This window comes from Acomys minous (genome assembly GCF_964271855.1).
Source record: "Acomys minous genome assembly, chromosome: 12".
Lineage (NCBI taxonomy): Eukaryota > Metazoa > Chordata > Mammalia > Rodentia > Muridae > Acomys > Acomys minous.
Window position 1 is genome coordinate 17,240,709 of NC_140493.1, and position 23,313 is coordinate 17,264,021.

General features: G+C 41.8%; 1 protein-coding gene across 1 annotated transcript in view; it reads right to left on the bottom strand.

The window, feature by feature from the left end:
- The window catches only part of ATXN10 (ataxin 10), a 139,740-nt gene that overhangs the window by 8,581 nt on the left and 107,846 nt on the right, over window positions 1-23,313 (bottom strand). The gene's annotated exons all lie outside the window — the stretch shown is intronic.

Sequence of the window (23,313 nt, forward strand, 5' to 3'; positions counted from 1 at the left end):
ACATTGCATATTCTGGAATCCTTTTTACTGCCCACTTCAAAGCAGAGCGTGGTACAAAGCAGGCACAGTCTGGCATCCCTATCACACTACAGGTTTCAGGATCAGAAACAACCAATACCACTTCTAACCCAGACCACACCAAAGGGCTTTGGGGCCACAAGTGGTTCCATTTGTATTTGGGCAGCACTCTGACGTCACTTCTGAGCTGCTGCATGCAGCACGCTGAGAAGTGTGCAGCACATGCAGTCAACACAGAGTGCACAGCAGTACTCTGCAGCCCACTGGGGTGCTTTCCTCCCTGCGCCCCAATTCTTCCAAAGGGTGTGTTGCTCACCAGCCAGACATCTACCTTAGCTAAGCCTTTGGTGTGCAGAGCTAACTAACCAGGGCCTGTCAGATCTGAGCTGTGAGATGTTAAGGAGCACATGCAGATGTACAGCAGGAGCACGGACACTGTCACTCTTGTTGTTGGGGAAAGAGCAGGGAAGAATATTAGGCTTCTAAAGAAAACAATGCCCAGGCATCCAGTCATACCCAGGTCCCTATCAACAGTGCCATGGCGGAGCTTTGCCGCCTGAAAGAGGAACTCAGGACACGCAGAAACACAGCAAGGCCCCTCTTGATGGGTGAAGAGACATTTATAAAATGCACAGAACTCTGGAATTCAAGAGACATCAGAAAAGTCGCTTCATCTGAATCCATTCAGAGAATGCTATCACTCTCGGTGCAGGCAGAGCTTTGTAAGAGGAATTCTCCTCAGTGTCTCTCCTGCTTGCCAAGGCTGCGAGGAGAATGGCCAGTGTACCTGCACAGAACTGGAAAGGTAATAACAGAAACAGCAGGAGCAGACTCACCTCCAAGGGTGTAGTATGACAGTAGCTGTTTTAAGCACTTACTAATCCTATGGTTGTCCACATCCTACTGAAGAGGTTGAGTAACGTGTCCCATGTCCTGCAGTGAAGAGTGGTGAAGCCAGGGCACAGACACAGACAATATGGCTCTAGCCCCCACCTCCCATCTCAAGGCCAGATAACGTCCAAACATGCCCATGGGGACTGAAGCCCCAGAAGCAGGGCTCTTTCCCTGACACTCTCTCTTAAGTTTTATGCTCTGCCTAGACATTAAGGAAGGGTTTGAGGCTTGAAACAGGCCTCTTTCACTAAAAAAAAAAAAAAAACCCACAGGACAACACCAACCTGCAGAGAGCTTTCAGACCAACTCTGAAGCATCTCTGTAAAATACTTTTAGAACTAGCTAATAAACTAATGTTCAAGGCAAAATGAAAAAGTGAAGTAGAAAAAGTAATCCCATCTAAATTATAGGAGATTAGTGTTGGTCTAGCACTAATGACATTTCAGAACTAATAAAGTATAGCCAAGGGTCAAAAACAGTTCTGAGCTAGGAAGGATTAAATGAAGACCACAAATAGCAGAAAGCTTCTGGTGGATTTGAGAGGAGACAAGACACAGCAGGCAGCGATGAGCCAGGAAAGTCCCATCCTGTAAATGCTGGGGGCCTGGGCATTTGGCACCCACCAAGATGATATTAGAGTCCCCCGGGGGAAGGGGGGTTGGTCATGGGTCACATGGCCATGCTGATATGCTGCTTCTAGCTTTTCCCCTCTCAAGAGCCTCCAGGAAGTTAGCAGGCAGAAGTGGAGTGGGCCTGAAGACTTAAATAGGATCAGACAGAAGGAGGTGTGTGAATACATAATTAGGAGGAGGTGGCTGGAGGACTGTACTGATTCTTTCTCTGTGCATGGGAATCTATAAGCCTGCCTTCCTATCAGAGAGGCTCACTCTGCACCTCATGACCCACCTAAGGGCAGTCTATGACAAATTTATGATATGAAAACAAGAGTCAATGAATACCTTAGACTATTTTAAAGTTAGGTAAGTTGTCATGGTGACAATAAATTTCTAAAGTTTTTGATATGACTGTCTCTTAGTCCTAGATATTTGGGTCGGGGGGATTAATTACAGAAGTGTAATGGTTTTGTTGCTATTGCTGGGTTTGCCTGTCTACAGTACTAGGGCCTGGGTGCACGTTAGGCAAACTCTGCCACCTGCTGTATTCCCTTCTAGAAATGTAACACTTGAATGTTTTCCCATCATGTACAGCCAATATGACTTGCTATCTATACTAAAATTACAGGAATGAACTGAGATCCCAACAAAAACTCAAACTGTTAATCACACACTGGACTATCTCTCCAGAACTTAACCATGACTGAAGCATTCATTTAAGATATATGAAGGCATCATATGTCTTTCCTGGGTCGTAGGGCCCAGCTTCAGCTCCAGCATAGGGCTTTGTAGTAGCAGTCGTTTCAAATGGGCATATTTTCGGGCATATTTCCACACCTCTTTGCCTCAGTTCCCTCATTCATAAAATAAGGATCACAGGTTTTCTTGTATTACATGAGTTGATAATGTCAGCTTCAAGGGCATAAAGATATTCAGTGAACTGCCATTCATGTTGCATATTAACCATCTAAAAGCCTTGGCCACTCACAAAACCATTTCCCACAACTTTCTCTTTCTCTCTTTTTCTTTAAGGATATTTTATGGACGGTAATGAAAATTAAATAAAATCGCAATGTATTTAAGAATTGTTTTGGATCTAAAAGATCAGGAACCAATTCTGTATGAGCCCTGATAAAGGTACGGGTGCTGCATTCTGTTCTTCCAAGCTCTTACTATAGGGAAACACAACTCCCCATCTCTACAACCACTTCTCAGGGCAGCTCTGTGGCATTAAATACGATTGTGATACCCATCTCTACAGCACTCTCTCAGTGTGTGTGGTGTACCTGTGTGCACACGTGGAGGTCAAGAGACAGTGCTGGATGCTTATTGGCTTCTAATCTTTTTTTTTTTTTTTTTTTTTTTTTTTGAGACAGGACCTCTCTTTGAATATGAAGCGTATCATTTCTGCTAAGTTGGCTGGCCAAATCTTGCTTGTGGAGCAGGCACTTTGCCCATCTTCCCCACCCTTCTCATAACGTATGATGCTGTAAGACTGACAGTCCAAGCTCATTCAACAGCAATGCTCTTTTTTCTCAAGTTGCCAGCAAACACCTTCCACCTCTTTATTTTTATTTTATGTGCTCTAGTGTTTTACCTGCAGGTATGTCTATATGGGGGTCTTGGGTCCCTTGGAACTGGAATTACAGAGAGTTGTGAGCTGCCATGTGGGAGCCGGGAATTGAACCCAGGGCCTCTGGAGGAGCAGCCAGTGCTCTCAACCACTAAGTCATCTCCAGCCTCCCCACTTCTACTTTCTATTTCTATGGTTAAGACTATTCTAAGTACCTCCCACAAGGAGGCAGAGACAGTGCATGTCTTTTTGTGACTGACTTATTTTGTGGCCTCAAGGTTCTTTGTCATAGGATATGACAACAGCTACTTTCTTTTTCCAGGCCAAGTAATATTCTATGACACAGAAACCATATTTTTCTTTCCTATTTATACTCTGGATGGACACCTAGGCTCCAGCCAGACTTAAGCTACCGTAAATGATGCTAAGAATAGGGGTGTGAAAATATCTCTGAGGCCCTGCTCTCAGTTCTGAAGGAAGTACAGCCAAAAGTGGAATAGCTGATTGTTTAATAACCTTGTTCTTAGTTTTTTGAGGGATAGCAGTATTTCCAACTGATTTTGATAGTATATGTTTATTCCCAACAACAGTACACAAAGCTTTAATGCTTCCCAACTTTACCAAATTGGTTAACTTTCTGTATATTTGACAGATGCCCACTGTAGAGCGTGAAAAGGTATTTCATTATAGTTTTGCTGTGTATTTACCTAATGGCCCTTGGAACATATTTTTCTGTACTTATTGGTGCTTATACAGTCTAGGAAAGATCTCTTCAAATCCTTTGTTCATGTCTAAATTGGCTTAGTCTGGTTGTCAACCCGTTACCAAACAGATGATCTCCAGGCATTTTCTCCCATTCCATAGTTACCCTTTTATGGTTGGTGGTATCCTCTAATGCACAATTTTTAAAAATTTCATGCAGCCCAATTTGCATGCTAACTTTGCCTTTGGTATCAAAATCAAGAAACCACCCCAGGTCTAAAGACATTACACTTTCTCCCTTGTGTTTTACAGTTTTCATAAGACCTTTAGGCCTTTGACATTTTGTTGTATATAGCACTGGAAAGGGTCCCTCCATATATTCTTTAACTCCTGGGTCTCATGATGCTGTCCAAGATGAACTCCAAATCCTGGGTTCAGGTGACCCTCCTGCCCCAGCTGCCCAACCCCCACGTGTCAATTTTATTTACACTCTCTGCTGAATATACTGCATATTCCCAATGGTATAGTCTTGGCATTCTTGTCAAAATTATGTGACCACATATGCAAGGGTTTACCTCTGGGCCCAGGTACTATGAATTAGTTCCTATTTTAATAACTTAGGTTAAGCTCAGACTTAAGAAGCATGAGGACTGCAGTACAGTGCGCTCGATGTTTCCTGAGATCTATGAATTCCAGAACAGGACTCTCCACCGAGCTGTACTAAATCTAAAGGTGTGGGACTCATTGACAGGAACAGTAAAACCTTCAGTTCATGAACGGGTGGATTTCCATTTCTTTACACGTTACTTTCAAGAACATCTTTATTGTATAGCCTTCTACTTGTTTAAACTAATTTCTCAGTATTTTATGCTGCTACTATAGGCTGAATAGTGTTTTCCCCCACAAGGTTCACTAGTATACAGAAATGCATGGGTTCTATATTTTACTATTTTGTAGAATTCATTATTATAATATTGACTAGAACTCTTATTAGAGTTGTCTATATGTGCAGCTACTCACCTGAACAGACAGTTTCATTTCTTCCTTTCCACCTTCAATGCCCTTCACTTTTTCCTGCCTAGTAGCTTTGGCTAGGACAACTACGTCCAATGAGTGGGAAGCCAGCCATACTTGCTTTGCTCTGCATCTTAGAGGAAAGATGCCCAGTCTTCTGCCACTGAATGGGATGCCTGCTGTGGACTTTTTATACAGCTTTTATTATTGGAATAACTAGTCTATTTCTAGTTTGCTGACTTTTTTTAAACATGAAAGGGGCTCAATTTTGTCAAATGCCTTCTCTGCATCAGTAGAACTGGCCATGCAATCTTTTCACTTGTTCTGTTAAAGCGGTTTACTAGTATGACCAATTTAGGTTGAACTATCCCTGTATTCTGAGAACAAATCCTGCTGGACTGCTATGTATAATCCTTTTCTAATATGCAGTTGAATTTAGTTTGCCAGTATTTTTTATGTCGATAGTCACAAGAAATATTGTACTTTTCTTGCAGGGTCTCTCTGGACTACTTTATAAGTCAATGCTTCTCTCTGTTTTGGAAAAGCCTGAGAATGGCCAGTCAAGAGTTAGTTCTGTGAATGCAGAACTTGCAGGAAGGTGTCAAGTCCAGGGTTTCCAAGCTCCTTAGCAGGCACAGGTATATTCAGACCCCCACCGCTTCTTAGCAGTTTAGATACAGTTCCAAATCTTCACATGATACCACAGCAGCTTTATATTCTTATTTCTAGAGAATCGGTAGTATTGTCCTTATTTCATTTCTGGTTTTAGTAATTTGAATTTTTTCTCCCTTTTCACAGTCCATGTAGATGCAGATGGCCCAACTTAAAGAACCAATTTTACGTTTTTGTCACCTAACTTCATCCAGTTATGAAAATTGTGTATATTTAATTGTCTTTTAAAATCTACTGAAAGGTAATTTGTTATGACATAGGGTCTATTCTGGAAAATGTGCCAGGAAGCATTTGGGGGAAATAAAGTGTGCGTGGCATTCTGCACACGCTGCAGGTGCAGTTGGCGGAGCATGCCATTTACACTCTCTGTGCTTCCTCCTTTTCTTACAGGCTCTTCTACCTATCAGTCAGAGTTGAGTACTGAAACAGACAGCCACTAAGAAAAAACTTTATTTTTTCCCCTTAGATTTGCCAGTTTTTGATTCAGAAACGCTAGTGTGCATTTGACATATAAATTTTACATTTATTTGTAATATTTTTAATTAAAAAACCTTTTATATTTATTTTAGCACGTGTGTGGGGGTGGATGCATGCCGCAGTATGTATGTGTGGAGGTCAGAGGACAATTTGCTAGGTTGGGTCTCTCCATTTACCAAATGAGTTTTAGGGCATGATCTCAGGGCTTCAGGTTTGGTGGCAAGTGGCTTCACCTGTGGCTTCTCCTACCCACGAACATTTGCATTTCATGTCTTTTTTTTTCTTTCAACTGTGCATTATGCCCTTCTTGTCTTTTGTAATTCCTTGGCTTTTAATACATTTTGTCTGATGTAAGCCACCATGACAGTTCTCATTAGCTATCTGTTTACTCAATTTTTTTCTGCTTTTAACCTTTCCTGTCTCTGAATCTTTGTTTGTTTCTGTTTTTCAAGACAGGATTTCTTTGTGTAGATCCAGCTGGCCTTGAATTCAGAGAGCCATTCACCTGCCTCTGCCTCCCAAGTACTGGGATTAAAGGCATGCACCAGCACTGCTAAGTCTGTCTCTGAATCTAAACAGTTTTATAGATAACATGATTGAATCATATTTCACCTATGTTAAGTACTCTTGACAAAAGAATCTATTCATATTTAAGTAATTATGAATAAAGAAAGATTCACATGTGACATTTTACTATGTTTTCTGTAAGTTTATGACTTTCTTGGCCATTATTCCTTTTGTGTGTAGTTCACTTTTTATGGTGAAAATTTTTTAATTCCTTTTTATTTCCTTTGTGTATATTTTATAGTTTTAGATTTGTGCCTATGATTTTTAACATTCTAAGGTTTAAAACACTGATTTATAATTTATAACAATTTAACTTAAGTCACTTTTAAAAAGCTGCTCTTTACAACCGCAATAACTCATTTTTATTATTATCTGGTGAATGCTAAAAAAAAATATCCTTCCACACTGTAAGGCCCTCAATGCACTTGTAATTCTCTTAAGGGTCTTAGTGTCTTAAACTACACAGAAAACACATGGAACTATAAACCACTCTCATGATGCTGGTTTTGATTTACCTTTATCAATTAATTTCTATGTAGGCACACTGGTTATTTATTTACCTATCTATTTACTTATTGTTGTCAACTCAATATAAACCATGTTCCCATGTGGGAAGACAGCATTTCAACAGAGAAAATGCCCCCAATAAGACTGGCCTGTGGGCAAGCCTATGTGACATTTTCTTAACTGATGTGGGAGGGTCCAGACCACTACACTGATGGCAGGGCCACTCCTGGGCAGGTAGTCCAAGTTGGACAAGCAATGGGGAGCAAAGCAGTACCTCTATGGCTTCTGCTTCAGTTCCTGCCATGGGCTTCCTTTTAAAAAGGACCATGACTAGAAGCTTAAACAAAAGAAACTTTTTTCCTCCCAATGGTGTTTTTGGTCATATATCTTATCAAGCAATAGAAAACAAACCAGAACATTAGATTTCCAGGTTCCTGTTATTAAGCCTGGAAGTTCTCAACATTTAGAAACAGGACAAATGATATTCCTACCTTGTTTAACCATTTTCCCTAATTTTATTTGGGCCCCTACAAAGGTATTATTTGTCCCAAATCAGCTGGAAGAAATCCTAAGAGAATGACACCCATTTCCCTTAAGGGGAAGGTGGGTAGGTTTTTGGTTGCTTTCCTGGACTTCAGATATTTATTTTCATTGGGATTTGGTTGTAAGTTACTATTGGTCTTATCCAGAGAGAAAACAAGATTGGACTCAAGAAGTCTCTCTTTTCCTTTAGCTTTCTTTCTTAGGTTTGGAGATAGGAGCTGAAAAGAAAGAAGTGGCATATAGAAATATATAGGGATGACAGGACAAAAAGTAGATTATTGAGTTGACTCAACTAAGGCCTTAACTGTGCTCACAAGGTTATTTTTAATTCATTGGTATAGAAATTTGTGTAATGATGCAAAATAAGTTTAATTTTGATACACTGATATAGAATTCAAATTTAAGATTATTCTTCACACACATTATATATATTTCTACTCTAATATGAGGTACTGTACCCATACCACTCAAGTAGAATACAAGGTTCACCTCCAATTCTTTGAAAATCCTATTGCAGGTTGCTAAGGATAAATAAGTTAGATAAGTTAATTGTCAACTGATCAAATCGTGGTCATTTCAATTCCTAGTCTATTTATATCACAAGAATATACATCCTAGATGTAACAGATAGATATGATTCTACCAACAGATAAGGTAAAATACTTAGAGAAGGTCTTCAAAAAGCTCAGAGTCCTACAGAATACAGCATTTAAAGATGTTTATATTGTTTTAATGATTCTTTGATAGCAAGACAGGTTAACTCCTGGCAGCACCCAACCTACCTCAAAGATGATGATGAGCATCAATGAACCTCCTTATAGAGATAGCTTCACATATGGCAAACCAGCCACTGGGCAAAATGGCCTCGTTTAGACCACTGATAGAATTCTGCCTAAAACTTGGTAAGCTTGGATGCAGACAGAGTTCATGGCCAAACTCTGCCAAGACAGGGAAAGCATGTCTTCAATAGTTCCTGCCTCACAAATGTGTGTTGGTCAGATATACTGGGCCAGAAGGCTGAAGACGATGCTCCAACATTTTTGAGAGTTATGGGTGACTCTCCAGACAGCAAACTGTCTCTGTCCTTTTTTTTTTTTTTTTAAAGTTGGAAGCTGCTAACCTGCACTTCCTGTTTACTCAAGTAATTACTTTTACTCCTTCTCAAGTCTCTGATGGGATTGAAGACCAAATAGTTTAGTTTCACAATTAAGCTTGGTTGTTTATGGGTTAAGATATTTTTAGGTCTAGATGGATGTTTTAAGTCGATAGAGATCAGATATGATAGATACTGAGTTACATTCAAAGTTTTAGACTCTCTTTTTTTTTTTTTTTTTGGAGACAGGGTTTCTCTGTATATCCTTGGCTGTCTTAAACTAACTTTGTAGACCAGGCTGGCCTTGAACTCACAGCAATCTGCCTGCCTCTGCCTCCCAAGTGATGGATTAAAGGTGTGCGCCACCACTGCCCAGCCTACTCACCGAGATAAGAAAATGTTTTCCTCAAGGTTGCCAAGTACAAACAGCCAAAACACTATGAATGTAACATGATTATAATTCCTGATTATTCTGTGGTTCTTCTTGTTGTATGTGGTTTATTTTATACATGTGTAATAATATAAATGTATATGTGAAAAAAAGAAGTAAAATAGAAAAGATTTCCAGGTCTGTCCATACTATACTATAGGTGTTCCTAGAACATTTTCATACCATAGGTGTCCCTAGAACATTTTCTACAAGGCCAGGCAACGAGGAAAACAACTCCTTTAGCCCATTTCTCTGGGAATATTTTAATTTTTCCCATTTCTCATTCTTTGAAGATAGACGTGGCACTTTTGGGTGGTAGGGCTTTAACTACACACACACACACACACACACACACACACACACACACACACACTGGATACATCATCTTACAATCTATTTTGAAGGTTCTTGATGACAAATTTCAAATAATCCTTGTTGACTACTCTTTAGGGGACAAGGCACTCTTCTTCGGCTACTTCTAAAACTCTCCTTTGCCTTTCAAAAATGTGATCATATTGTATCTGAGCATGCATCTATTGGAAATTGTTTTTGTATGCTTGGCTGAGGTCTGTGTTTGTACACTGTGTGCACACATGGGCGCCTACCTCCAGTGCACTGCACCGTGCTGAACCTGGAGTGGGCACATTCAACTAGAACGGCTGGCCAGCACGCCCAGGAATGCTCGGTCTGTGTCCAGTAACTACAGCAACGGGCTTTGGACATGGCTGCTGGGCTCCGAGCTCAGGCCCACAGACTTCAGCTGCAAGCACTTCACACCGAGAAGGTGACTGAGCTTCTTAGAGCTTCACATCTTTTCATCAAACATGGAAGCTTTTCAGCCATTACTTCATTATTCTGTCAGTCCCTTCCTCTCCTGTCCACACTCCACCATCTGTTGGTCAGCTCGCTCTATCTTCTACACCCTTTATGCCTTCTGGCTACCTTTCTTCTGCAATTCAGTAGTCTAAGGGCTTGGGTTCTGTGACTTGGCCACAAGGAATTAATGAATGCCTGCTCATTAAATCTAGGAGAATGAAAAACTCTTTACAGGACCTAACAATAGATTTTTCTCTTTTAATGCATTGGCCCTAGAAAAACAACTGTAAAGAGAATGCAACACTTCCTGTTAAGAATGATGGCCTTAAAAATAAAATAGCAGTGAGTTACTATTTAACAGTTTTGAATGGCTGTGTTTCCTCAATGTTTTGTCCAGAGCCCTCTGTTTCTCCTAAAGTCTATTTAGACCAAAAAAAAAAAAAAAAAAAAAAAAAAAAAAAAAAAAAAAAAAAAAATCCTAGCAATTACTCAGTGTTACCTAGAACACATTTCTCTATGGCAATCAGCTACCCAATCTCTGAAGTATCTTACTAAATATATATTACTCATGGCAATGGTATTTGAGAATAGCAATTTTAATGTTATTAACTTTCTAAGCATATCCAGTCACCTTTGTTTGAAATACAGGAAGCTAGTGCAAAAAGTGAACACAAATAGTAACTCTGCAGGAAAACCGATACCCAAGAGTTACTACTGCTGATGAGACAGAGCCTGTGCCAGGGACTTACTTCTCTGCACTATCTCCATCAGCAGCCATACTCCTCTCACTCTAGATTCTGCAGCTTGTCTGAAGGCAAATCTTCACTCTCTGGGATGACTGGCCATGTTGCTTACATGGGATGACATTGCCTTTGTGACACCATATGGAGAAAGGTGTAGCATACCATATCACACAGGGCTTCCTTGTGACTAGTGTTGTGATTTTGAAAAGGAGTACAATTCACTGTACAGACAGCTTCTGGAAGCCAGACAGCAACTCTTCAGAAGCAGTGACTGAAGGCAGCCATTGCACAGGGCATTTCAGTCTTGCTACTTTTGTTAAGTTGGCTATATACGTTCTAAAATACAAAGTTGAGACTTTAAAACTTGCTTTTCTATACATTGCTCTTTGCACTGTAGAGAAACTGGGAGATACGCAAATTATTTGTGTCAGCATACTGACTACATAATTTAGAAAGTTTCTAAAAATAAAACAAAACCAAAACATCTGTTAGTCAGGTGTGGTGACAGGAGCCTTTAGTCCCAGAACTTGAGAGGCAGAGGTAGGCACATCCGTGTGTGAGTATGAGGCCACTGTGCCCTATATTAAAGGTCCTGATCCCCAGGATGATGTAGTGAGAACCTGTCTCAAAAACAAAACAAACATTTATGTGTCTGTGTGTGTGTACATGTGTGCACACAGAAGTCAGAGGACAACCTGTAGGTAGTTTTCTTCTACCATGTTGGTCCCGGGGATAAAATTCACATCACTGTACTTGGTGGCAAGTATCCTTATCAATCAGCCATCCTGAAGGCCTGAAAAAGCTTATTCTTGTTGGTTATAAATATGAAATGCCCCAGAAGATAACTAGGGTGAAATTACTTAGGCATGGGCTTCCAATTTTGTTGTTTAAAACAGACTTAGGTAATATTTAGGGGTAAAAGTAGGTGTCATATAGCATCAAAGGCCAGACAGCCATGCACTTAGTGTACAGAGGACACCTAGACAAGCCGCTTCTACAGCACTCTCACCAACACTTCCTTCACAAACTGAATTGTGTCCTCAGATCATCATCACTCCTGGGCAGGTGAAAGGTGAGAAACATTCATCTACAGACAGAGCATGTCCCCTAACAACCAACAGACTAGCACTTGACAGAAGTGACCATCAGCCTGGGGACCCTTCAGTAAGGAGAAGCCAGAAAGAGCAAAGCTTGGTTCCCTCCTGCTTCCCAAAGAAAGGGTTAGCAGGCAAAGCAGGAATGCAACCACTGTGCCTTCTCTGCACTTCAAAGACAGGCCAGGATACACACAGTCTGTATATATGCAAAGCTTTGACTTTAGCAGTGTATGAAAATAAGGGCTCCACGCAGAAAGATGAAGTCAGGAGTCAGGATGAACACAAGGTTGGAACACTACACTGACTGTATGGACTCATTTTAAATGAGTTTTGTCATTTGCTAAAACAACCGAGTAAGGAAAGGTGATCCACTTTTCTGAAAGAGCACACACACATCAGCATGTTCACGTCCTCTGGATTCTAGGTTCCTGTTCTGGGTGCCATTGCGTGACCAACAGGAATACTACATAAGCAGATCTTCACTTTCCATCTACATGACAGTAAGCTGCAACCTTGTCAAGGGGGCTTGAAGGGAGAGGACACACATTGAGGGTCACCAGTGCTTATCACATTCTGTGTGGGCACTCATTAGCTTTTCACAGACAGAAGAGTTTGATTTACATATTATCTCTTCACATTAGGCAAGAGAAAGAGAATTTGCACATTTGTTTGTTTGTTTTGTATTGTTTTTGAGACAGGGCCTCACTATGTGGCACTGGCTGGTCTGGAACTCACAGTATAGATCAAGTCAGGCTCAAACTCACAGACAGCCCCTGCCTTTGTCACCATGCCCAGTGAGACTTGACATCTTTAGTAAAAACTGACTTGTGGAAAAAATATTTAGAGGTTTAAAGGAAAACAGTAGTATTAAGCCTCTGGTTTTTAATGTCACTCAGCATTAAGTGGAACAAGGACTGAGTGCCGGCTAGCTGCTTAATACTGACTGCAAACAAATAGCCTTAAGAGTGCCTCTCCAGAGCAGGAAACATGCACTCTAGCAACAAGATCCCTCGAGATGTCCTGAGGCTGGGTTCCGTGAAGTGTGGAAGTAGGAAGGCATGTGAGTTAATTCACTCACTGCTGAGCCTGAGTCCACAGCTCCTGCTGGAGGGGTCTGTGGATAGCACTTACAATCCCACTCTGTGGAACCTCCCTTCAACAGCTTCTCTCTGATGCTGTTTGGTCACTGTCACTAGCTGGGTTCCTCAAAAAGAACTACAACAGAAAAAAAGCACTCCAATGGTGATTTGAATTCCAAATTCACCAAGAAACGCCTGCAGTGGTTGGGCTAACTATCATCTCAACAAAATTAGAATCATCTGGAGACTGGCCCTGGGGCATGTCAGAAAGAGACTACCCTGATTAGGTTAACTGGAGACGATGGCTTCAGTGCCTAGCGAGGATTCGAACTATGTTCAGAAAGGAACCGAGCAGGGGCACACATGGCTTTCTGCTTTCTGATTGTGGATGCAATGTGACAGCTGTTTCAAGCTCCTGCTGCCTTAACAGTCCCTTGAACTGTGAGCTAAAAGACATACCTTCTCTCTTCAGTTGCTTTTGTCAGGGCATTTTATCAGAGCCACAGGAAAGAAACTAAATAAATGGTACTATGGCTCCAGTTTCCCAAAGCAGGGTTCCAAAATACACAAAAGACTAGTTAAAACACTGTGAAGTTTGGCAGAAGACCTGTTCACGGAGGACTTCTCACTCTTAAGAGGCTTCTCTCACATATCAGTTAAGATAGTACAAAGAGAAAGGTGCCGTGAAACACATTTTGGTCATAGTCCCTGGGGTCCATGGATCCCCAGATAACGGATATTCTTCAGGGTACAAGACTACAAAGACGCCTGGGATGGGTTTTCTATCAGAAAAAGTCAACCAATGAAAGTGTTTTATGTGACCTGTGTAGGGACCATGGCAGAGCAAACTGAAGCACTTGACTTAACGAAGGGTGATCATGGAGCAATACTCTGAAAACTCCAGTCTTAAAGGGTAAAGGAGCTGGAAATACATCCTAAGATGGCTTAGCTGCTGACCTCATTACTTTGGATCAGACAGGAGAACAAGTTTTATGAGGTGATTCCTATGGACTACACGCTTGTCACCAGGATTAACACATCACAGCTACATCCATCTCTTCCTCAAGAAAACACTGTTGAAAGAAGCAGTCTCCAAGCAGAGAGAGGACTTGGGTGGGAATCTAGACTTTTTAATGAGGACCAAAGGTTTAGCCATGGAGTTAGACAGACCTGGGGTTGCCCTGGCCCCAGTACATGTGAGCTGGGGGAAGATCTGGTTTTAATTTCAACTCTGGAGCTTCAGTTCCCTGACCTGTAAAACTGAAACAACCATTCCCAACTCTTAAGAAAAGAGTGCAAGAATGCGGTTAGGAGGAGTGGCATACAGGAAGCACTCAGTGAAGGATGAAAATGTTTTTGTGTGAGGTGCGGAATGTACACATCTACAATGTGTATACCGACCACCTTCTCATATGTATGTATCTATACAATAAAATTCAGAACATGGCTAGTACCTCAGAAGAATGTTTCTAAGAACATTCATGGCCCCAGCTCCTGTGACCACTTTTCTGCCACAGAGGAATCATGTAGCACAGGTGCTTCTTATGCCCAGTTTCTATTGCTTAGCATTATGCTAATGAAACTATCAATTTCTTGCACACAGCAGATCATTTTCCTTTACTGTGTTCCATGACAGGCACAAGCACATTGTTGTTTGATTTTTATTTAACTGTTGATAAACACAGTAATTTCAACTTGAGAGTACTTAGCAATGCCACTGCTGTGACAGTTCTGTACATTATTTGTTACCAGACACATGCACATATGGGAGATCCTCCACTCAGATGTGCTCTGCAGGTTCACAGAGCAGGTGTATGTTCATCAGTGTTGGCCAACACTGAATTTACACCCCACAGCAATGCAGGAAAGTTCAGGCTGCTGCATGCATGTCCCTGCTATCACGTGCCTTCCCAGACACTGGGATGGGGTGGCAGATAGAGGCTTCTTACTGTAGAGCTAGCTCTCTTTAACTACCCCTGGTGCTGTCCTCCCCTCTCCTGTGTGTGTGTGTGTGGAGTACATCCCAAGTCTTTTGCCTATTTTTGAAAACTGAATTACCTTTTCTTAACTGTTTTATAGAATGCTTGCCATATTATACAAGTCCAAAGTTAGATCTGTTGAAGGCAAGTAACATCTGTCTTCCTTTTATAGCTAGTGCTCCTAATTGGGAGTTTGGTGTCTTGTTAACAGAACTCTGTCTGCCTCAGGATAACAATCATGACTCCTTCTAGAAGCTCTATTGCTTTCCTGCTCACAGGGAGGGCTATAATTCCCCTGAATTAACACTGCTGAATGGCGCAAGGTAGAGGTCTAGGGAATTCTGCAGCCCCGACCCCTCACTCCCAAGAGATAGGTCTGGTATAGCCCCATTAGCAGGAGATCCTTCTCTTTGAATCAGGGGCCTGTGGCAGTATTTCTGCACTCTCTACTTTGCTCTGGGTGTCCTTACTGGAGCATCAGCACTGACTCCCAGCAATCAGAGATGACAAGCTGCCTTTCTCAGAAGGACTAAGAGCCACAATAAGATATGTGCACAAGAACACTTACTTGTTAAGGGACTATGTGGGATCACACAGGGTGCTTTATAAACATGATGATATTTCAGTCACTACAGCCCGGGAAGTGGGGGCGGGGGGGGCGCGACAGAGACTCATAGAGTTAGTGAGGTACCTGGGAGTGAAGAAGTAATAGAAAGCAAGCCCAGGTCTGTTTAGTCCTAGAGCAGACACACCTGCCACTATGCCATGTTTCTTCAGCACAAGATTACACATTATTATTTCTACAAAGGCTTACGTTTCTCCATGTAAGTGAATTCTATTTTTTAAAAATAAATACAGTCTTTTAACACAAGGGGGGTGGATTTAGATATGGAGATAGATTAAAGAGGAAGGGGCAGTAAAATCATAAAAAACAAGTAACAACCCAGCTTGGGCTCTCATTCTATCCCTGTCCCCACCCAATCCCCCCAATAAAAACAATATATGAAAAAAACCCACATCAAGGACTACCGATCAAAACATAGATCAAAAAAGAATGAAAAGAAAAACATTTCAAATAAAGTTCAGCTGTTTCTATTTGGGAACAACAACAAAAAAAATCCCACTTGCCACAATAAACTGACAAATAAGAAATTGACTCTGCGGTAGTGGAGCTGGAATTTTCCGATGGCACCAGCTACTCTGTCATTACTGTGGGTGACCCAAGAGTGAGTGGGGGCGACGAACAGCTGGGAGCTGGCTGGGCTCACATCCCTGACCCAGGAGTACCCCAGTGCAGGCTTGAAGGGTTAGGGCTCCCCTCTGAGCCATGGCTTTCCCCTGGCAGTGGAAATCCCTGTTGGTTGCATAAGCTGCTTCCAAATAGAACAGAAAAATCTTCCTGCCTCAGTCCTAACCCCAACCCAGCTCTGTTAGGCCAGCCTGATCTTCCCATCTGCAGGTGACCAAGGAAGCAGAGGCCTTTTACAGTGATGTCTACAGATTTCTCATGGGACAGAATGGATATCTACAAGAATCTCAGGCCTCACCCCAATACCTGAAAGATGCACGGCGCGCGCGCACACACACACACACACACACACACACACACACACACACACACACACGGGGGTGTACAGAGGAAGAAGAAGGCAGAAGGAGAGAGGAGGAGGTGTCTAAAGCTTAACTAAAGGCTTGGTTAGGTTACATGATTAGAAGAATGGGTTAAACTAAACATTCAAAATATTGCCAAACTTAGGGTAAAGATTCACTAAATAACTGAAGAACCCATGGGAAAGTATTTCTTGATCGATCTGTCTCCTGATTATTGAAAATGAATAAATGCAAGAATCAAGACATGGTATGACTTTACATAGGGAGAATTAAAAAGGACACTCAGCCAGGTGGTGAAGGCACCTTTGATCCCGCACTCACAAGGCGGAGCTCTCTCTACAGAGTGAGTTTCAGAACAGCCAAGGCTACACAGAGAAATCCTGTTTCAAAAAACCAAAATAAATAAGTGAATAAATAAAGAAAAAGAAAAAGAAAGCTTATGATTGACAGTGTCTTTTCACTGACTGGGGCGGAAAATATCAGTTTCAAGTTTAATTTGGACCGCTAATTTAGGAATGTGGAAGGGGGAGTTAGTTGATGTCTAGCATAAAGTCTGCCCTGAAGTGTTCACAGCCTGAAATGGGAGCTAGGACAACACTCAGGACAATACTGATACCAGCCTGAGCCATGCCACCTACCAGCTTTTGCCTAGATGGCACCAACAACCTCCCTGGAGGTATCAGTCTTTGCTGAGGCCTAGACCAGTATCAGATATGTAAAAGATATTCAGTAAACACTGCTACTGGCAAAAGAGAAGCGTTCTAGGCACCAGGAAGCCTAGGTGCTCCTCAACATCTAAAACATAGAAAAGGCGGTAACAAAGGAGACAAGGAAGAGCCACTCAAAGAAGGGAGTGGGTTGAGGGGGGAGGACAAAAACAGATGCCAAGAAAGGCACTGTTAAGGGCATGATTAATTCTGGTAAATTTTTAAATCACAGGGCTAAAAGGATGGCTTGGCAGGTAAGAAATCTTGCTGTTCTTCCAGAGCACAAAAATTTGATTCCCAGAACCAATGTTGTGCAGCTGACAACCACCTGTAATTCCAGCTCCAGAGGAATTCAAACATTGACTTCTGGCCTCTGTGGGCACCTGTACATACATGTATATGCCTCCCCAATCAATATGAATCGTAAAAATTATGAAATCACCAAAAAGCAAATTATCCATTGATTTTGGCAATATGTAAGAAATGTGGCCATTAACAAACCCTGAAGTTTAGAAATATACTCCTCTATATCTGACCCCTTTTGAAGTCCTACTAAAAAAGCTTCTTAAAAGCACAAATCCACACATGTAAAAAAATTTCAGAAGCTAATGCTGAAGAGAGATATCGGCCACAGAGGACCTGAATTTGGCTCCAAGTACTGTGCAGCTCAGATCACCTGTGTCTTCAGTTCCAGGGGCTCCAACACCCTCTTCTGTCCTTTATGGACATATGTACACATGTAGTAGCACGCTCCCTCCCATACATACCAGGAAGGGCAGCAGAGAGAAGAACAAAGAAGTGATTCGAATACAAGGAAGGTCATATGCACACATTTAGTTCTCCATGCCTAGAAATGAAAAAACAAATCCCTAAAAACTAAAATAATAGCATTGCTTGCAAATTTAAGAAGTAGGTAAGCCTAGGGGTTAGGGAGCTAGATAGCACAGTCCATAAAGTGCTTGCTATGCAAGGACAAGGAACCATGTTTAGATCCTCAAAATCCACAAAAAATGTCAGCACACAGTTATAATCCCAGCACAGGGAGCTAGAGTCAGGATAATACTGGGGCTCACTGGCCAATTAGCCTAGCCTAACTGGCAGGCTCCAGGATCCAGTGAGACCTTGACTCAAACACAAGGCAGATGGCACTAGAGGTACGTGTTGTTGATGCAGGAGCAAGCGCGCGCGCACACGCACACGCACACGCACACGCGCACACACACACACACACACACACACACACACACACACACACACACACACACGGTGGTGGAGGAGGTAGAACCTAGTGACCTCCTTCAACTCAGGAGAAGACTGGAATACCAGTTAACTCAACCAGCAGGGTAAAGAACATGGAGTACACACCAGAAACAGCCAGGAGTATGATAACATTCTTATTTTAACACAGCAATGGAAAAATTGGAGACCAACGATAAAGAGTTTCTGGGGAAAAGAAAACACTTTAAAATTCCCAGCATTCAGGGAGGCGGAGGCAGGTGGATCTCTCTGAGTTCAAGGCCAACCTGGCCTCCAGAATGAATTCCAGGACAGCCACAGCTATACAGAGAAACCCTATCTCAAACCCCTCTCCCCCAAAAGAAAATTGTATGTGCATGCATGTGTAAGTGCGTGCATGTAGAGGTCAGAGGACAACTCTGTGGGTCAGTTCTCACCTTCCACCTATATATGGGTTCTGGGGATCAAACCCAGGTGGCTAGCCTTGCACAGAAGTGCCTTTATACTCCACGAGCCACCTCAAAAGCATTAAAAAAAAAAAAAAAGCACACACACATTAAAAAAACAACAACTCAGATTGTCCTCCAACAATGAAGCCACATTAAAGAAAATTCTAACAGGAGTAGGAGAATGATTCCAGGTGGATGGGCAGAGATGTAAGTAATTAAGGACAGAGTATGTGACAAATGTGCACAGAGCTAAACAAATACTGACATTATACAAAAAGAAACAATTCTTTATTTACTTATTTATTGTGTGCACTTGTATATGTGCCAAGGTATGTGGGGAGGTCAGAGGACCAGTTGTGGGCACTGGTTCTCTGCCATAAAGTAGATTCCAGGGATCAAACTCGGATACCTGCTGACCCACTCTGTTGGCCCAGGAAACATATTTTAGGAGGTCCCAAATACAGAACTAAACACACCACAGCTAGAATATGGGAAGGGGGCTGAATGATCCTGTACTACCTAAGAAGAGGAGTAAGAGGCTAGAGACTGGAAAAGGCTGTCGTGTACCCAACTGTTTAGGAAATAATGCCAATAGTTAATAATCAAGAGCTCAGGAAAGTAAAAGTTTATGCTCAGCAATGGAAAGAATTCATCAAGTATAGAAAGGCTTATAAAATTTGAGAGGAATCTTTGCTAAGGATATATATATATATATATATCATGACAGGTTTAATATCTAAACTATACAAAGAACTCTGAAAACTAAACACCAACTAACCTAGTTAAATGAGCTAATGAAGTGAGCAGACAATCCTCTATGATAAAGTATGAAGAGCCAATAAACATAGGAAAAATGTCTAACACTTGTGCCCATCAGAGAAACCAAGCCAACCAGCCAACCAACTGAGAGCCCATCTCACCCCAGAGAGAGCAGCACTAAGAGAACCACAGACATTGGTGAGTATGTGAGCAAAGGAAACACTCTTAATTGTGCTGGCGATTTAACCATCTAGCCACTATGGAAATCAGAATGGGGTTCCTCAGAAAATGAAAAGCAAAGCTACCAGTTGACCAGCCCTGCCACTCCTGGGTATTTACCTGAAGGACTTCAAGTCAATACATAACAGAGACAATTGCACATTAATGCTTAATGCAACACTGCTTACAATAGTTACATTATAAGGCCAACCTACACGTCCACTAAGAGAAAGCATAAAGAAATTGTGGTGAGCCGGAGTGGTGGTGCACACTTTTAAACCCAGCACTAGGAAGGCCAAGGCAGGCTGATCTCTGTGTTTGCGGCCAGCCTGGTCCACAAAATGAGTGGACAGCAGGGCTGCTATACAGAGACACCCTGTCTTGAAAAACCACCCCCCCAAAATATTAATTAATTAATTAAAAATTAAAAAATTAAAGGATGAAATTGTGATATATAAATGAAAATTTTCAGCCATAAGGAAATCAGGCTTTCTGCAAGAAAATAGATGTAAATGGAGACAGTCATATTAAACAAATTAAATCCGTTTCAGAAAGACAAATATGCCGTTTTCTCGCATGTGAGTCCCAGAGTTTAAAGAAACATACAGGCATACAATACACATGCATATAAAGAAGTGAAACTGTCTAGTAGACATGTCCAACCTGTTGTCCACATACTATGCGTGTAATGAGGGAGATGAACACAGCTCAATACAAAACACCTGTAACCTCAGTATTAGGGAAGCAGGGGAGCAGTGACAGCCAGGTCCAGGAAGCACGATGATCAGAAGGCCTAGCCAAATCTAGGCATCTCAGGATCAGTGAGAGACTCTCAAAAAATAAGGTGGAGAGTAACTGAGAAAAACAGCAATGCAAAAGCTCTGGGCTCCACATACTTGTGCACATATGCACATTCATGTACATATACATATCCATGTACACATGCACTCCCTACAGGAACATATACATACCTCACACAGTAGTAATAAGGTAGCCGAATGTAAAAATGTGCAGGTGGCTTCATTGAGCATATCATGTGTGTAAGTACAAATATAACAATTCAAACGGCAAGTGAGCACACTGTTTTATAAGGGTTTGGGCTTTGCTTGTCTCATGAAGCAGGCTCTTGCAAGGTAGCTAGCTAGCTCTGTTTTCTGAGTGCTGGGTGTTCATGATCACTTCCTGGCCAAATAAACATTTTAAGAGATGCTCAATCCCTTTAGTAATGTATAATAGGGAATGGGTCTGTAGTATTAAGTGCAGAGCTGGATCTCTAAGGGAAGTGAGACGGCAGTGTACATGAGATAATTGCTCAAATCATAAATAGGCTGTACCAAAAGTCACCTATTAATTACAGTAAATGGGGCTGGACCAGAGAGATGGCTCAACAGTTAAGAGAGCTAGCTGCTCTTACAGGGGACCCAAGTTCAGCTCCCAGCACCCACAGAGCAGCTCACAACTGTCTGTAACCCAGTTCTGGGGGATCCAGTGCCACTTTTGGCCTCTGTAAACACTGCATGCATGTGATGTGCATACATACATGTAGGCAAACACTTAAAACCATAAAATAAAATAAATCTTAGTCGGGCGTGGTGGCGCACACCTTTAATCCCAGCACTCATGAGACAGAGGCAGGCGGATCGCTGTGAGTTTGAGGCCAGCCTGGTCTACAAACCAAGTCTAGGACAGCTAAGGCTACATAGAAAGACTCTGTCTCGAAAAAACAAAATAAAAAAATAAAAATAAATCTTAAAAAAACAAAACCCACAGTGTAACATTTCCATAGGGAAAATAAGCAACTACAAAGGCAAACAGTTAAAAGGGTGGAATATAAAGAACAGAGAGCCTAGGCTCAATGATAATGGCCCATTCCTCAGAACTGAAGGAGGATCATCAAATCTTTGAGACCAGACTACATAGCAAGACCTTTTTCTCAAAATTAAAAATCCAAAGTGTAGAGAGTGGAGCCAGAGCTACAGTTCCCCCGCATTAAATGCCTCTAACGCTTTCGGGGGGGTGGGGGTGGGGAAGGAAGTCATTAAAAATGTATTTCTTCCTTCCTTTCAGGTCTTTAAGACAGGGTCTATGTTGCTCTGACTATTCTAGAACTCACTATGTAGACCAGGCTGGCCTTGAACTCACAGAAATCTACCTGCCTCTACTTCCCTGGTGCCAGGATTAAAGGTATGTGCCACTATGCCTAGCATAAATACATTATTTTCAAAACATTTTTAATTAGCCTGCTTGTTTTTTGAGACACGGTTTCCCTGTGTAGCCCTGGATGTCCTGGAACTTGCTCTGTAGACCAGGCTGGCCTTGAACTCAAGAGATGTGCCTGCCTCTGTCTCTGCTGGGATTAAAGGTGTATGCCACCATGCCTGGCTTCAATGAACCATTTAAGAAAGAAAAGAAGCACTGAGAAAGAAGAACAACAACTGGGAGGTGAGGAAGAACGGCACAGCAATGAGATAATTCTCAAGATCCATGCTGTGAACAAGGGCGGAGGAACGGAAGTGAAGCAGCTGTGCAGTTGCTCTTGTGGAAGAAGGTAGGCTCCATGATGCATATAATCTCTCTATTTGCTTTGGTAAGCAGATTTTAATTTACATCTTACAACTAAAAAATGCATTACTGGGGTATAATGCCTTCTCATTTCTCACAATTCAACACCACTTGCCTTTTGGGCTGATATTTTAGGATACATCTCATCTTATTGCAATTTAATATGACTTATGAATAAAACTACAAAAAAATCAAACACACATTAAACACACTTATATTATCTTTCCTTAATGATTTAGAGAAGAGTTGTGGATCTCACTATGCTAAATTATCACAAAAGCCAGCTGTCTACACAGATATCCATGATAGGCTTTACAGGAAGTTTTCTACTGCACAAGCCTGTTCGTATGACTTGGCTGCATATGCTCACCTCATGCAAGAGAGCCAGCTACGTATGAGCCTAAGCTCTGGCTGACATTGAGGACAAGTGAGTAGGCCTCTTCGTTTATTTCCTCATCTATAAAATCATACTAGCACCTGCTTCATGTGTTGTCAGAATCATGCGTAGAAACACACAATAAGGATTAAAGCAAGGTGAGCGTGCGTGCTATAAGCACGGCTCTCCATAGCACACTTGAGCACTCTGCTTTGGTCTTTGGTAAAAACAAGCACCAATGCTAAAAACCCTTCTTCACTCTCAGTGAGCATGGAAGTAAACTGTGGGTAGACTCCTTGTCAGGATGAACTGGCTCTCTTACTGAGGAAGACAGCTTTAACTTCTACTGGCCCCACCAATGTGGACACACTTCTTTTATCTTTCCCTTTTCTTTGAGCTAAAAACCATCCACACTCTACACTGAACACTATGCAGTGACCGATGGCATTGCACACACTATGTCAAGTCTGTCTAAAGAAGGGACTTCTGAGGCTCCTGATTTGCTTTTTCCTGATCTCATGAGATACTATGCTCTTTAAATATATTGTTGTATCGTAAATTGAGCAAATGGCAGTA